The sequence below is a fragment of the Babylonia areolata genome, chromosome 19 (genome assembly GCF_041734735.1).
Source record: "Babylonia areolata isolate BAREFJ2019XMU chromosome 19, ASM4173473v1, whole genome shotgun sequence".
NCBI classification, from domain to species: domain Eukaryota; kingdom Metazoa; phylum Mollusca; class Gastropoda; order Neogastropoda; family Buccinidae; genus Babylonia; species Babylonia areolata.
This window is the reverse complement of record NC_134894.1, coordinates 45,134,344-45,146,885: the sequence shown is the minus strand read 5'-3', so window position 1 is coordinate 45,146,885 and position 12,542 is coordinate 45,134,344.

Sequence of the window (12,542 nt, the reverse complement as noted above, 5' to 3'; positions counted from 1 at the left end):
GAAGAGCCCGAAACTGAAGGAAAATATACACATAACAGCTGAAACATTTGTGTATATTAAAAACAAGAACAAAAAACAAACAACTACAACAACAGCAGCAACAACTATATTTTCTACAAAACAACAACATAGCTAGTGGACGCCCCCTAGTTCTATACACATCAGAACCATCAAAATGATGGATGTTTAAAGAAAGAAGAACTACTACTACGACGACGACGGCGATGACGACTGACGACGACCACTGCTGTTGCTCCCTCCTCTACTACTACTACTATTATTCCAACAACTACTACAACTACGAATAGTGTTGCTGCTGCTGCTGCTGCTGCTGCTGCTGCTGCGATGTGTCCTCTCTATATCTTGCTCATTCCAAGCAGTATTTCAGGTTCAGGTTCAGGTTAGGGGCGATGCCAAGCATCGTAGCCTTGCGGCTTTATACGCCCCGTCGGTTTTCGTTTTGTTTGTTGTTGTTTTTGTCAAGTACTCCCAAGCCCAGGCTCACCTTTGACCATCAAAGTCAAGCATTATTTTCTTTATGATATTGTGGTCATCGATAAGCTTTTTAAAGGCATTCACTAGTGTTAGGTGTACGTTTGATTTCTGGCCAGGGTTAGTCTATTCCAATTGTTGGTTACTCTGTAACTAAAAACATTTTCTAATGTTGCTGCTATAATATTGCTTGAGAGATGGGCTGAACACTTTGACAGCGTACTGAACCGCCCTTCCACCATCAATGATGAAGCCATCGACCGACTCCCCCAGGTGCCAGTCAGTGAGTCGTTGGATGCCATTCCCGAACTTTGGAGGAGACCCAGAAAGCTATCCGTCTGCTATCCAATGGCAAAGCCCCTGGCTCAGACTCCATTCCAGCTGAGGTCTACAAAGAAGTTGGTATGGCGCTGACTGAGAAGCTTCATCAGCTGTTCCAGCTCATCTGGCAGCATGAGGCAGCTCCACAGGACTTCAAAGACGCTTCCATCATACACCTGTACAAGCGCAAAGGAAATCGTCAGGCCTGTGACAACCATCGTGGAATATCCCTGCTGTCCGTCACAGGCAAGACCCTGGCCAGAGTGCTACTCAGCCGTCTCATAGCGCACCTTGAGCAAGGTCCCCTACCAGAGAGCCAGTGCGGCTTCCGGAAAGAACGCGGGACACTGCCAGGCAGCTCCAGGAGAAGTGTCAGGAACAGAACGCCGACCTTTACTCCACCTATGTCGATCTGACCAAGGCCTTCGATACTGTTAGCAGAGATGGCCTTTGGAGAATCACGGCGAAGTATGGATGTCCCAGAAAGTTCATCACCATCATACGACAACTACACGATGGGATGCTGGCCCGAGTCCAAGACAACGGAGAGACTTCAAAACCATTCCCTGTCTCCAACGGAGTCAAGCAAGGGTGTGTTCTTGCCCCCACCATGTTCAGTCTCATGTTTTCAGCCATGCTGACAGATGCCTTCAGAGACGCTGACGTAGGCATTGGCATCAGGTACCGCACAGATGGCTCACTCTTCAACCTTAGGAGGCTTCAAGCAAAAACCAAGGTGAGGACAGACACCGTCAATGACTTCCTGTTTGCTGATGACTACGCTCTCAACGCTGCCTCTGAAGCTGACATGCAACACAGCGTCAAGTTCTCTGCTGCCTGTGACAACTTGGCCTCACAATCAGCACAAAGAAGACTGAGGTGATGCACCAGCCAGCTCCAGGAAAGCCTTACGTTGAACCAAACATCATCAACGGGCAACGACTGAACGCGGTGGACAAGTTCACATACCTGGGCAGTACACTCTCTCGCACAAATTGTCATCGACGAGGTGAATGCCAGACTCGCCAAAGCCAGCGCTGCCTTCGGCAGACTCCATAAGAACGTTTGGAACAGGAGAGGCATCATTCTGGAGACGAAGCTCAAGGCCATAGTTCTCACCACAGTGCTCTATGGATGTGAATCATGGACGGTCTACAAACGCCACGCCAAAAAGCTGAACCACTTCCACACCACCAGCCTCAGAAAATTTCTCGGCATAAAGTGGCAAGAGAAGATCCCTGACACAGAGGTGCTCACTCGTGCAAACTTGCCCAGCATCTACACTATCTTGATGCAGGCCCAGCTGCACTGGGCAGGCCATGTAATTCGCATGCCAGACCACCGGCTCCCCAAGAAACTGATGTACGGCGAACTCCAGCATGGCAAGAGTTCCCATGGAGGCCAAAAGAAGCGCTTCAAAGACACTCTGAAAGCTTCTCTGAAGGCCTTCAACATCAGCCACGACACATGGAAGCTGAATGCAATGGACAGACCAAAGTGACGTTCAGCTGTCCACAAAGGCGCCAAATCCTGTGAGGCCAACAGAATCGCTGCAGCAGAGCAACGCAGACAGACCAGGAAAAGCAGTGCCAGCAAGTCCCCGACAGCCGCCATCATCCCCTGTCCACACTGCGTCAGAACCTTCCGGGCGCGGATTGGCCTGACCAGTCATCTGCGCACCCACAGAGCCCAACCCACCCACCCCCAGGATGAGTAGATGGTCCTCGTCGATCCCGACGGACGAACCACAACGTTTGATTTCTGGCCAGGGTTAGTCTATTCCAATTGTTGGTTACTCTGTAACTAAAAACATTTTCTAATGTTGCTGCTATAATTTGCTTGTGAATTTTGTCGGTACTGTTACGGGTGACAATGTTAGTTTGTGGATTAATAAAGAGACATGCTTTGTCAATGTCATCAACATTATTATATATTTTATACGCTTGTATCAAGTCACCTCGTACCCTTCTTGCTTTAAAGGAAAGAACCTCGAGATATTTTAGCCTTTCTTCATAAGAAAATCCTTTATTTCATGGACTAATTTTGTTGCTCGTCTTTGTACACCTTCGATTCCAGCAGATTGACGCTTTAATTTTGGGAACCAAACCGTGTTTGTCAGCACACCTTCGATCAATTGCAGCAGATTGACGCTTTGCATATTCTAATATAGGTCTTACCAATGCTTTATATAGTGTTAAAAATGTACTGCTATCCAGAAATGTTAAGGTATGCTTATCAAAGAATATGTTTTTTTTATAAAAAATAATACCTAAATCATTTTCTTCTTTATCACCAATTTTCATTAAGTAGTTGTGTTCAGGGTTTTTGCTACTAGGAGCATTTTGCACTTTGTAGCATCAAAGTATAGGTTCCATGTGTCTGTCCATTCCACTAGTGAATCTATGTCTCTTTGCAATATTTGGAAAACTAATGGGGATGTGTATATTTTAATGTCATCAGCAAATATTTTACAAGTGCTATTTACTGATTGTGGAAGATCATTTATAAATACAGTAAAAAGAATAGGTCCCAGTATATACTGCCTTTGGGGATTCCACTCAGGACATCCGCACCACTTGATTGAGATCTACCAAACTTAATTTTCTGTGATCTGTTACAGAGAAAATCTATCTAGTGAAGTATTTTACCTGTGATTCCATAGGATTCTAATTTTATCAATAACCTATGTGGCACTAAATCAAAAGCTTTTTTTTAAATCAAGGTATAATACATCAATGTTATTACCATTATCAAGTAACCTTGTGAATGGTTCCATTACTTCAAGTAACTGAGTTACGCATGATCTACTCTTTCAAAAACCATGCTGACATTTAGCATATGAATTATTTGTCATCATATGTTCAACAATAGCGTCCCTTACAATTGTCTCAAGAATGTTGCAGGAAACAAAAGTCAGACTAGATGGTCTGTAGTTACCTGGGTCAGTTCTTGTACCTTTTTAAAATATTGGGGTCACTATATGGCTGTCTTCCAGTCGTTGGGTATAGTCGCATTTTGTATGGACTTTTTGAATAGGATCCAGAGGAGAACTGACAGTTCCTCGCTTAACTCTTTAAGCACTCTTGATGGAACACCATCAGGACATTGTGCCTTGTTTGGGTTTACTTTATTAAGTTTCACCTAAACTGATTCTAGGGTGATAGTTATACTACCTCAGTCAACACTCAGGTAAATTGGTCACGTCTTCTTTAGTAAAAACATTGCAAAAAAAGTTATTTAGCATTTCCGTGTCTTATCTTTATCACTGTCTTTCGCTCTCAGTATTTTTTTTTTCCTCGCGTATCTTTTTCTTTCTTATTCTTATTCTAAATGCATTTTGGACATGAACCGGTTATTTCTGCTCGTTCCCGCATTGTTAATTTAGATTTGATTCTATTTCTCTCACGTCCCCATATGACAATGTTGCTTTTGACGTTAAATTGCTCTCTCTCTCTCTCTCTCTCTTCCATCCTGATTTCTTTGTCTCTCCACTTTTCCTAACTTTTTTTTCCCTTCTCTCCCCCCCCCTCGTGAAAAGAGTCGAGGGCTTCGTGAAAAAAGTCATCGTTTGTTACATTCAGAAAATAAAACTGAATCGGTTTTCTCTCTCTCTCTCTCTTTGATCCATCACAAATTAATAATCATTTCTGGTGAGTTCTCATTGTATTCAACAAATATCCAGTTTTGCATAGATGCGCTGCATATGATTTGGGGATGCATGTGTTTTGCAACAAACTTTCATTCTAAGCAAACGCGAAGACGTCGACATGGTCATAAGCCTTGTTGCCCGGATGTTCTTCAAATCTGGAGACCTAAAATTAGAAAGATCAAAACGAAGCTATGAGGCTGATCCTTGGAACAACAAAAGACACGCCCACGGAATCCATGCGCTGCCTGCTAGACATTTCTTCAGTGCAGGCCAGAAATAAGTTAGAACAGGTTAAGACCTACTTCAGAGCATTAGAAAACCCTCAAAACCCACTGCATGACGCAGTCATGGAACCAAATAGCAGCCGTCTGGGACAAGGAAGATCATGCATGGGGCAAGCAGAACTTAAGACACAATCCAGCTAGTATGCCGACTACAAGACCTGAAAGAAACAAAAGAATGGGAGGAAAACCCCGAAAACCTCAATCATCTATTCAACACAGCCATTTCACCCGCTCTAGGAAGACATTGCCGGGAAGGGCCAGAGTGCAAAACTGATGCAGAAGCAAGCTACTCATAGAAGAAAACAGTAAAGAAGAGGACATCATCATATACACAGATGGCTCAGTCACCAAAGACCAATCCGGTTGGGGATTCACTGCGAAACAAAATGGAAAAACAATTAGGGAAGAGCAGGCTGCCTACAAAGTCACAACTTCCAGCCTAACGATGGAAGTTGAAGCTGTGACACATGCCCTCCAGTGGCAATCATCTATCCATATGCCCGGAAACCAACATGCCATGATTCTAACGGACTCAATGAACGTCATACAGAAAACTGAAAATGGAATGGGAAGCCCAGAGTGGTATAAGGCAATGTGCAACTTTCACTGAATTAAAAAAAACTTACATGGTCATACTGCCCAGGACATGAAGGTGTTAAGAGAAATGAGCGAGCTGACAGACTTGCTGGAAATGCAACAACGAGCGGCCTACATCTAGGAAAATCGGAAATCCTCAGAAAAGTCAAAGAATACCAAAAGGAACAGGTACAAGGCCATCACACCATCGATCGCCTCAAAGAAATAAAGGTAGAGAGAGGGAGCGGCCGTAAGTCTAGCATGAAAGGTAGAGCACGATGCTTTGCAAATCAATCGAATATCAGCATCATTTCCAAACCAACATTGCGCACATTTCTTCAATACGGAACAGAGTCTCTGTGGGCTTTTCCAAATACAATAGACTGAGCAACACACTAGACGCCACGTTCTTGGCATCAGAGATCCTTTCCCACCCCTCTTCGGAAGCCAATCAGTGGCAGCCTCCGTGCGTGTGCGCGAGGGTGTAAGTGTACACACGTGTCAGGAGAGCTGTGCACGTGCGTGCGTGTGTGTGTGGGTGGGGGGGGGGGGGGGGGGTAGAGGATGAGGTATGTGCGTGTATGCATGTCTACACTGTAGGAGCAACGGAATATTGGAACGTGCGGGTGTGCATATATATTTGTATATGTGGGGGATATGGGCGTATGTGTGTGTGCGACTTGTACAAGTAAGTGTGCGTGTGTGTGCCGTGGAAGCTGCGATACGAAGCTTAGAAATGTGTGTCGAGGAGGGGGTTAGGGGGGTACAGGGTAATTTGTGTGTGCGTGCGTGTTGGGGCTCATGTACGTGTATGTATTTGATTGTGCTTTCATATCTGTGAAACTGCATGTTTGTTGCATATCTGTGCGGCATGTGTATGTGAGAATGTGTGTCTGCATGTTTTACATTTATTTGCTTATTTATCATTGTTGTATTTATTTATTTTATTTATTTATTTTATTTATTTTTTTAATTATTATTTTTTGTACGCTTAGAGTTGACTTCAAGATTTTGCGCGTTATAAATATTATTATTAGTATTTTTATGTATTTTTCTTCTGTTTTTTTTTTTCTCAAGGCCTGACAGAGCGCGTTGGGTTATGCTGCTGGTCAGGCATATGCTTGGCAGATGTGGTGTAGCGTACATGGATTTGACCGAACGCAGTGACGCCTCCTTGAGCTGCTGATACCAATACTGGTCTTCAAAGGGTACAAGTATACTTTGCACAGTTTAGTAATAACCCGTATGTGAATTTAAAGTTAACCTCACATCATAGACCCTAATATCTCAAGTCTAGTGTTTATGCTCACATCTCCCTTTTTTCTTTTGTAAATTTGAGATTAGCAGTGACCATTTACTTTACTATTAACCTGAATAAATTTGATATTTAACACTTAAGTAATTGAGCTTTAAGTCTTTGTATTTGTCTAAAGCACTTTTTTTTTTATTCAATTAACCGTTCGTTCAGCACCGTTTATGGTATCTTTTCACTTCGCTGTTGATATCTTGAACACAGTTTATAGCACAGCGTTTTCGCTTCAAAACTCTCTCTGTGTGTGTGTGTGTGTGTGTGTGTGTGTGTGTGTGTAGAGCAGTTTGTAGCATGTCCAAAGGCACAGTTCATAATTGTAAACCGTAGTACATTCACCGGCACTCTTTCTTCTATTGCGTAAATTTAGAAATTGTCTTTCTTTCCCTATCACCCTAATCATAAAAAATAATAATTTCAGCCACTGTTTACCTTTAAACTATATTCAAACTATCATTAATGTCTCTTCAATTCAACGTCCAGTTCAAATGTCTAATCTATCTGGCTTCTTTATTTCTCTGCCAAATCTGGTGTGGGCAGTTGGCTTGGGTTCATGTGTTGGCTTCGGGTGTTGCACAAGGTTTGCTGCCAGCTCGGGCTGTTGACTTCCACGCAGGCAGCTCCGGTTTCGGTTACTGCTGGTGAACGCCCGTTTCCCAGTTGGTGGTTTTGACGGCTGGTGGCGGCCGTTGTTGGGCACCCGTTTCCAGGGTGATGGCAGGTTCAGCACTGGTAGCTTCGGCGAAGGTGGCTTCAGCAACGGCGGCTTCAGCGAAGAGGGCTTCTTGGCGATATGGAAAGGATCATAGGATGCAGGACTGAGGATTGGACTGATGGGTTTTGGATATATGGTGGTTTGGAAGGACCTTGGACTTGGGGATAGTCAATTGAATCAGCATCACTGAGGCGTTTTGGGGAAAGAGGGGACTCTCCTTAAGATGAGGGATAGACAGGTTCTTGTTGAGCTGTCTGGGGATCAGGCATAGGCGGTTTCGGCGTTGTCTCCCAAATGGTGTGGATACCTCATAGGAACGGTTCCCAAGAGGTCGCACAACAGTTCCTGGCACGTTTTGCGATTTAACCCACACTGGCTGGTTTGGTACAAGGGGTATAGCGTCTTTGGCACAATGCTTGTTATCAAAGTTCACTTTCAGTTTGTTTTTCTGTCGCTCGTTTCTGGCATGAAAGTTTGTTGGCTGGACTGGCTGAAATTTGGATTTCAACATGGGAACTGTGGTTCGTAGCTTCCGGCTTCCCATCAGGAGTTCTGCTGGGCTGCTACCTATCTGAAGAGGTGTTGCACGATACATTAGCATGGCCATGTAAGGATCATTAGTCTTCTTCATCTGACTGTATGGTTCTCTCAGCTTCACCGTTTGACTGGGCCCGGGAAATATGGACTCTGACTGGTTGTGTGGCAGAAGCCATAGTGTTGTGCAAAGTTGCTAAAATGATGACTGCTAAATTGGGAACCATTGTCTGTGTCACAACCCGTAAGGGGTTGCCCATGTACCCCCACCCCTTCCCGACTAGCTAACGTCCCGACAACACAAACACAGACAGAAGAGTTCAGCTCGTTTTACTGTGGTCATGTAATGATATATATCAAATAAATACCCCTCCCCCCACCTCCCTTCCAACCACAGCACAATTGTACTATAGTCGCAGACAACCGCAGCACCAGTTCAGTTCAACGATATTGCCAGCGGTCGAGTTCAGGACTAGAACTCCTCCGCCTGACGGCTGAAGACTGATGGCTCCTGCAGATTCCATGGCCGAAGCTGGTCGGGGCGAGAGGGACGATGGGAAAGTGGGAAAGGGTACGTTGGAAGTGAGGAGTGGGAGCGGGAGTGAGGAAGTTTTGGGAAGGACAAGGTAGAAAGGGGACCAGGACCGTCCCAGGGTTGTCCTGGAGACCGTCGAAGGCAGTGGCACGGAATTGGGGTGGGGGGGGGGGGGCAGGAAAACCTGTAACAACCCGCTCCCACGTCTCTGGAGACTATACCTCTTTTACAGTTACAAAGAGTACACCCACTGCCCTCCCCATGCCCCTCCTTCAGCAATATACAATACACTTAACAAGAGAGCAAGTGGATAACCTTTTACATAAGCTACCAGCGTACAAAAGCTATCGCCATAAAAGTATTTGAACCATTCGTTATAGCTTTCCCAAATAATTAAAGGTATAAATTTACACACTTAAGCGTCCATTCAGCTAACCCTAAATGGCAATAAAACTATGCCAGTATCTATCCTGCTAGTTTGAATAACGGAAACAGCACCCAGTAAAGCTACAGCACAATAACATCTCATTTCAATTTAAAAAAAAAAAAAAAAAAAAAAAAACGTTTGGGAAAATTTACAGACTATAATCAGACTTTTTTTTCATAACAAAGAAACCAAATTGTAATAACCAGAGTTGAATATTATGGCAAAATGACACACCTAAGCCGGCACAACAAATTTACTAATTTCCCCCAAATATTTAGAAATAAAAGACTACTGGATTCAAAAGATTTCCAATTAAAAAAAAACGTCAACCCAACCTTACAAGCAACAAAAACCTAACTCTGATGTCAACAAACGTCACAAGTCACATCACTAAAATTAATTAGCACTACAAAGACAAACACACGACTCCCTCACCTGTCACCAGGTAAATAGGCACACCACTGGCCCAGGGTGAAACAGACCCACACAGACCAACACTGAAGAAGGGTGACAGGGAAAACGCCCAACTTCACTGACGGCACCCAACAGCACACACGCTGGAACGGTGACCCGACTCTCCTCAAAGCTCGGCATCGACAGCCCAGGGGAATCTTTATCTCCTAACTAGATAGATTTCTGAACAGGGCTCAGAGTTAAAAAAAAAATGTTCAGGATAAAGGGACATGCCACACACATATCCCCAGATACGCACGTGCATACGCACGAAGGAGAGAGGGAGGAGGTGGAGAGAGAGAGAGAGAGGGACGGAGGGGGTGGGGGTGGGGGGGTGGAGAAGGTAGAGAGAAAGGGGGAGAAGGGAAGGAAAAGAGAGTTGCACATGAACACATGCACAACAAACGCCACGAGCCGTAACAGTCTGAAGCAACTTCTTCTGGGAGACCATGTCTGGAAAAGATGCTTTTCATGTGGTTTACTACATGGCTTGCTGTGGTGTCTTTTGAGATGTGCGATTTCAATGAACCTGGAGTAGTAGTCTATGACTAGTAAGTACTGCTCTTTGTTCAATTCGAACAAGTCTGTCCCCATTTTTTTGCCATGGGTGTTATGGTGTAGGTACGTGTAGGTATGAGTGGTTCAGGTGTGATACATCTCTCTTGAATACAGAGATGGCAGTTTTCTACAAGCGTTTCTGTTTGAGTGCTGAGTCCTGGTCACCAGATGCGTTCACGACAGAGCAAGGGCACGGCACTTTAAAATGCCCTGGTGAATTCGTTGAAGCATTTCTTGCTGTATCTTGTCTGGAATTACCATTCTTGTACGGTAGAGAAGTAGATCTTCTTGTATGCTGAGGTCATGGCGTACTGTCCAATAAAGCTTCAGTCAACTATCATTTGGACAAGAGTTTGGCCATCCTGACTTGCAGTATACAACAGTTTCTCGGCAAATTTCATCTGAGTTCTGGCAGTGCTTGATCTCTTCCAATTTTCTGTCTGTGGCTGGGAGATTTTGTATCACCTGGTTAACATGGAGCTCTAGTTCTTCCGCTAGTTCCTTTTCTTCTTCTTTGGGTGGAGGCTGGAAAGGGGCATGAGATAGTGCGTCTGCTGAGGTCAAATTCTTTCCCCCTAGTGTAGATGATGTTGTTGTTGAACCTCATCATTTTCATTCGGAGCCTTTGCAGTCTGGGTGAAAGTTCGTCGAGGCTTTTCGTTTTCAGCGGTGCAAGGAGAGGCTTGTGATCAGTCTCTAGGGTCAGGTCTTTCAATCCCAAGATGTAATTGGAAATTTTTTTTGCATGTCCAGGTTAGCGATAGGGCGGCCTCCTTCTCCACTTGTGCCCATCTTGATTCCGTGGAGGTCAGTGACCTACTTGCGTAGAACACCGGTTTGTATTCTCCACTCATCTTGCTTCCGAGACATCACTGCTCCCAGGCCGTACGACGAGACATCTGCTGAGATTTTTGTTGAACGATTAATTGGGGTCGTAGTGCGCCAGAATAGTCGGGGCAGAGATCAACTTTCCTTTGATTTTCTTGGAAGCTTCCTGCTGCTGGCTTCCCCAGTTCCACTCGTGTCTTGTTTCAAAAGCTCTCTCAGAGGCTTAGTGTCTTCCGCAAAAGTACATCCCGCGAATTTGGATACATAGTTGGCCATCCCGGCCGAGAAGTCTCCTGAGTTGTTAGCTCTGTCGGCGTCGGGAAGTTTGTTATGGCTTGCACCTTCTCTGGGTCAATGGCGATTCCCTCCACTAAGATGATGTGTCTGAGGAATTTCACGCTTGACTTGTTAAGCTGGCACTTGCCTTCATTGAGGGTGACACCCACCACTTCTAGTTTGTGCAGAACAGCACTGAGACGTTTATCACGCTGATCTTGCGACTCCCCGTGGATCAGATCACCAGTGTCACAAATTGTTCCTTCTTGATCTGCTAACAGCTGCATCATGTTGCGTTGAAAAATTTCCTGACCTGAACTAATACCAAAGGGCAACCTCGTGTAGCAGTATCTGACGAAGGGCATTATAAATGTTGTCAGAAGTTGGCTTTCATTGTTCAAGGGAATTTGATGAAACCCACTATTACAGTCCAATTTGGTGAAGAACTTGGAACCTGACTGTGCAAGGAGTTCATCTGTGTTTGGGAGAGGGAAATTTTCTCTCCTAACCGATTTATTGAGCTTAGTGAGGTCCACGCATACCCTAACTTGGTTGTTGGGTTTGACAACTGTGACAATTGGAGTGCACCAGTCCGTAAGTTCTGTTACCGGACGGATGACTTCTAATTCCTCCAATCTGTCGATTTCTTTCTTAACCTTGTCTTGCAAAGGGAGTGCTAGTCGTGGTGGTGTGGCGACTGCATATGGTCTGGCATCTTCCTTCAGTTAAATCTTGTATGTTGCATTCAGTCTTCCAAAATGTGCGGAGAAAGTCTGACTTTTCTTTAAACCTCTGAGGTAAACAGTTAATTGACTGACAGTCTTGATAAACTTGTCACAGAATAAAAGCCGTGTTATGTTTTAGATCAAAATAATGTGCACCGCTCCAGCCCTGTCCGTCAATTTCAACTACGATCGATCGAGATTATTGGACCAGTTGATTGTTTACAGCGGACAATCAGAGCGAGTTGACAGCCATTTTGTTTTAGTGGCTGTTCTCCATCTAGCCACGTTTACAATGGACATGGCCACTGGTGAATCACTGGTGTCTGCCTTCTCTCTGCCTGTCCGTCTGTCTCTCCCTCTTTCTACCCCCATCTCTCTCATTGTCTCTCCCTCACTCTCCATCCTCTCTCTCTCATTGTCTGCCTGTCTGTCTGTCTCTTCCCCTCTCTCCTTCTTTCTCCCCCCCCTCTCTCTCTCCCTCTCTCTCCTCCTCTTCCTCTCTCACAGTCTCTTCTCCTTCCCTAACCCCCTCCCTCTCTGTCTCTCTTTCCTTTTCTCTCTCCTTCTATTATCTGCCTGTCTATTTTTCTTGACCTCTCTCTTGTCCTCTCTGACTACTTTGCTCACCAGCCTCTCTTCCTATTCCCCAAGCAACACTTCACACTGTTCTTTTCATGTTGCATGCTCTGGGTGCAGTTTTTTTTTTCATGAGCTTTGTTAACCTTTTAGTTTTCTTTCTTGGTGTGTGTGTTGCATTTTGACATACCAGTAAACGCCCTTGATGAAGACCAGTGGCCGAAACCGGTCGGGCATGTAAGAAACTGTTTTGTTGTTTTCCTTTTTTTCTATTGTTGCATATA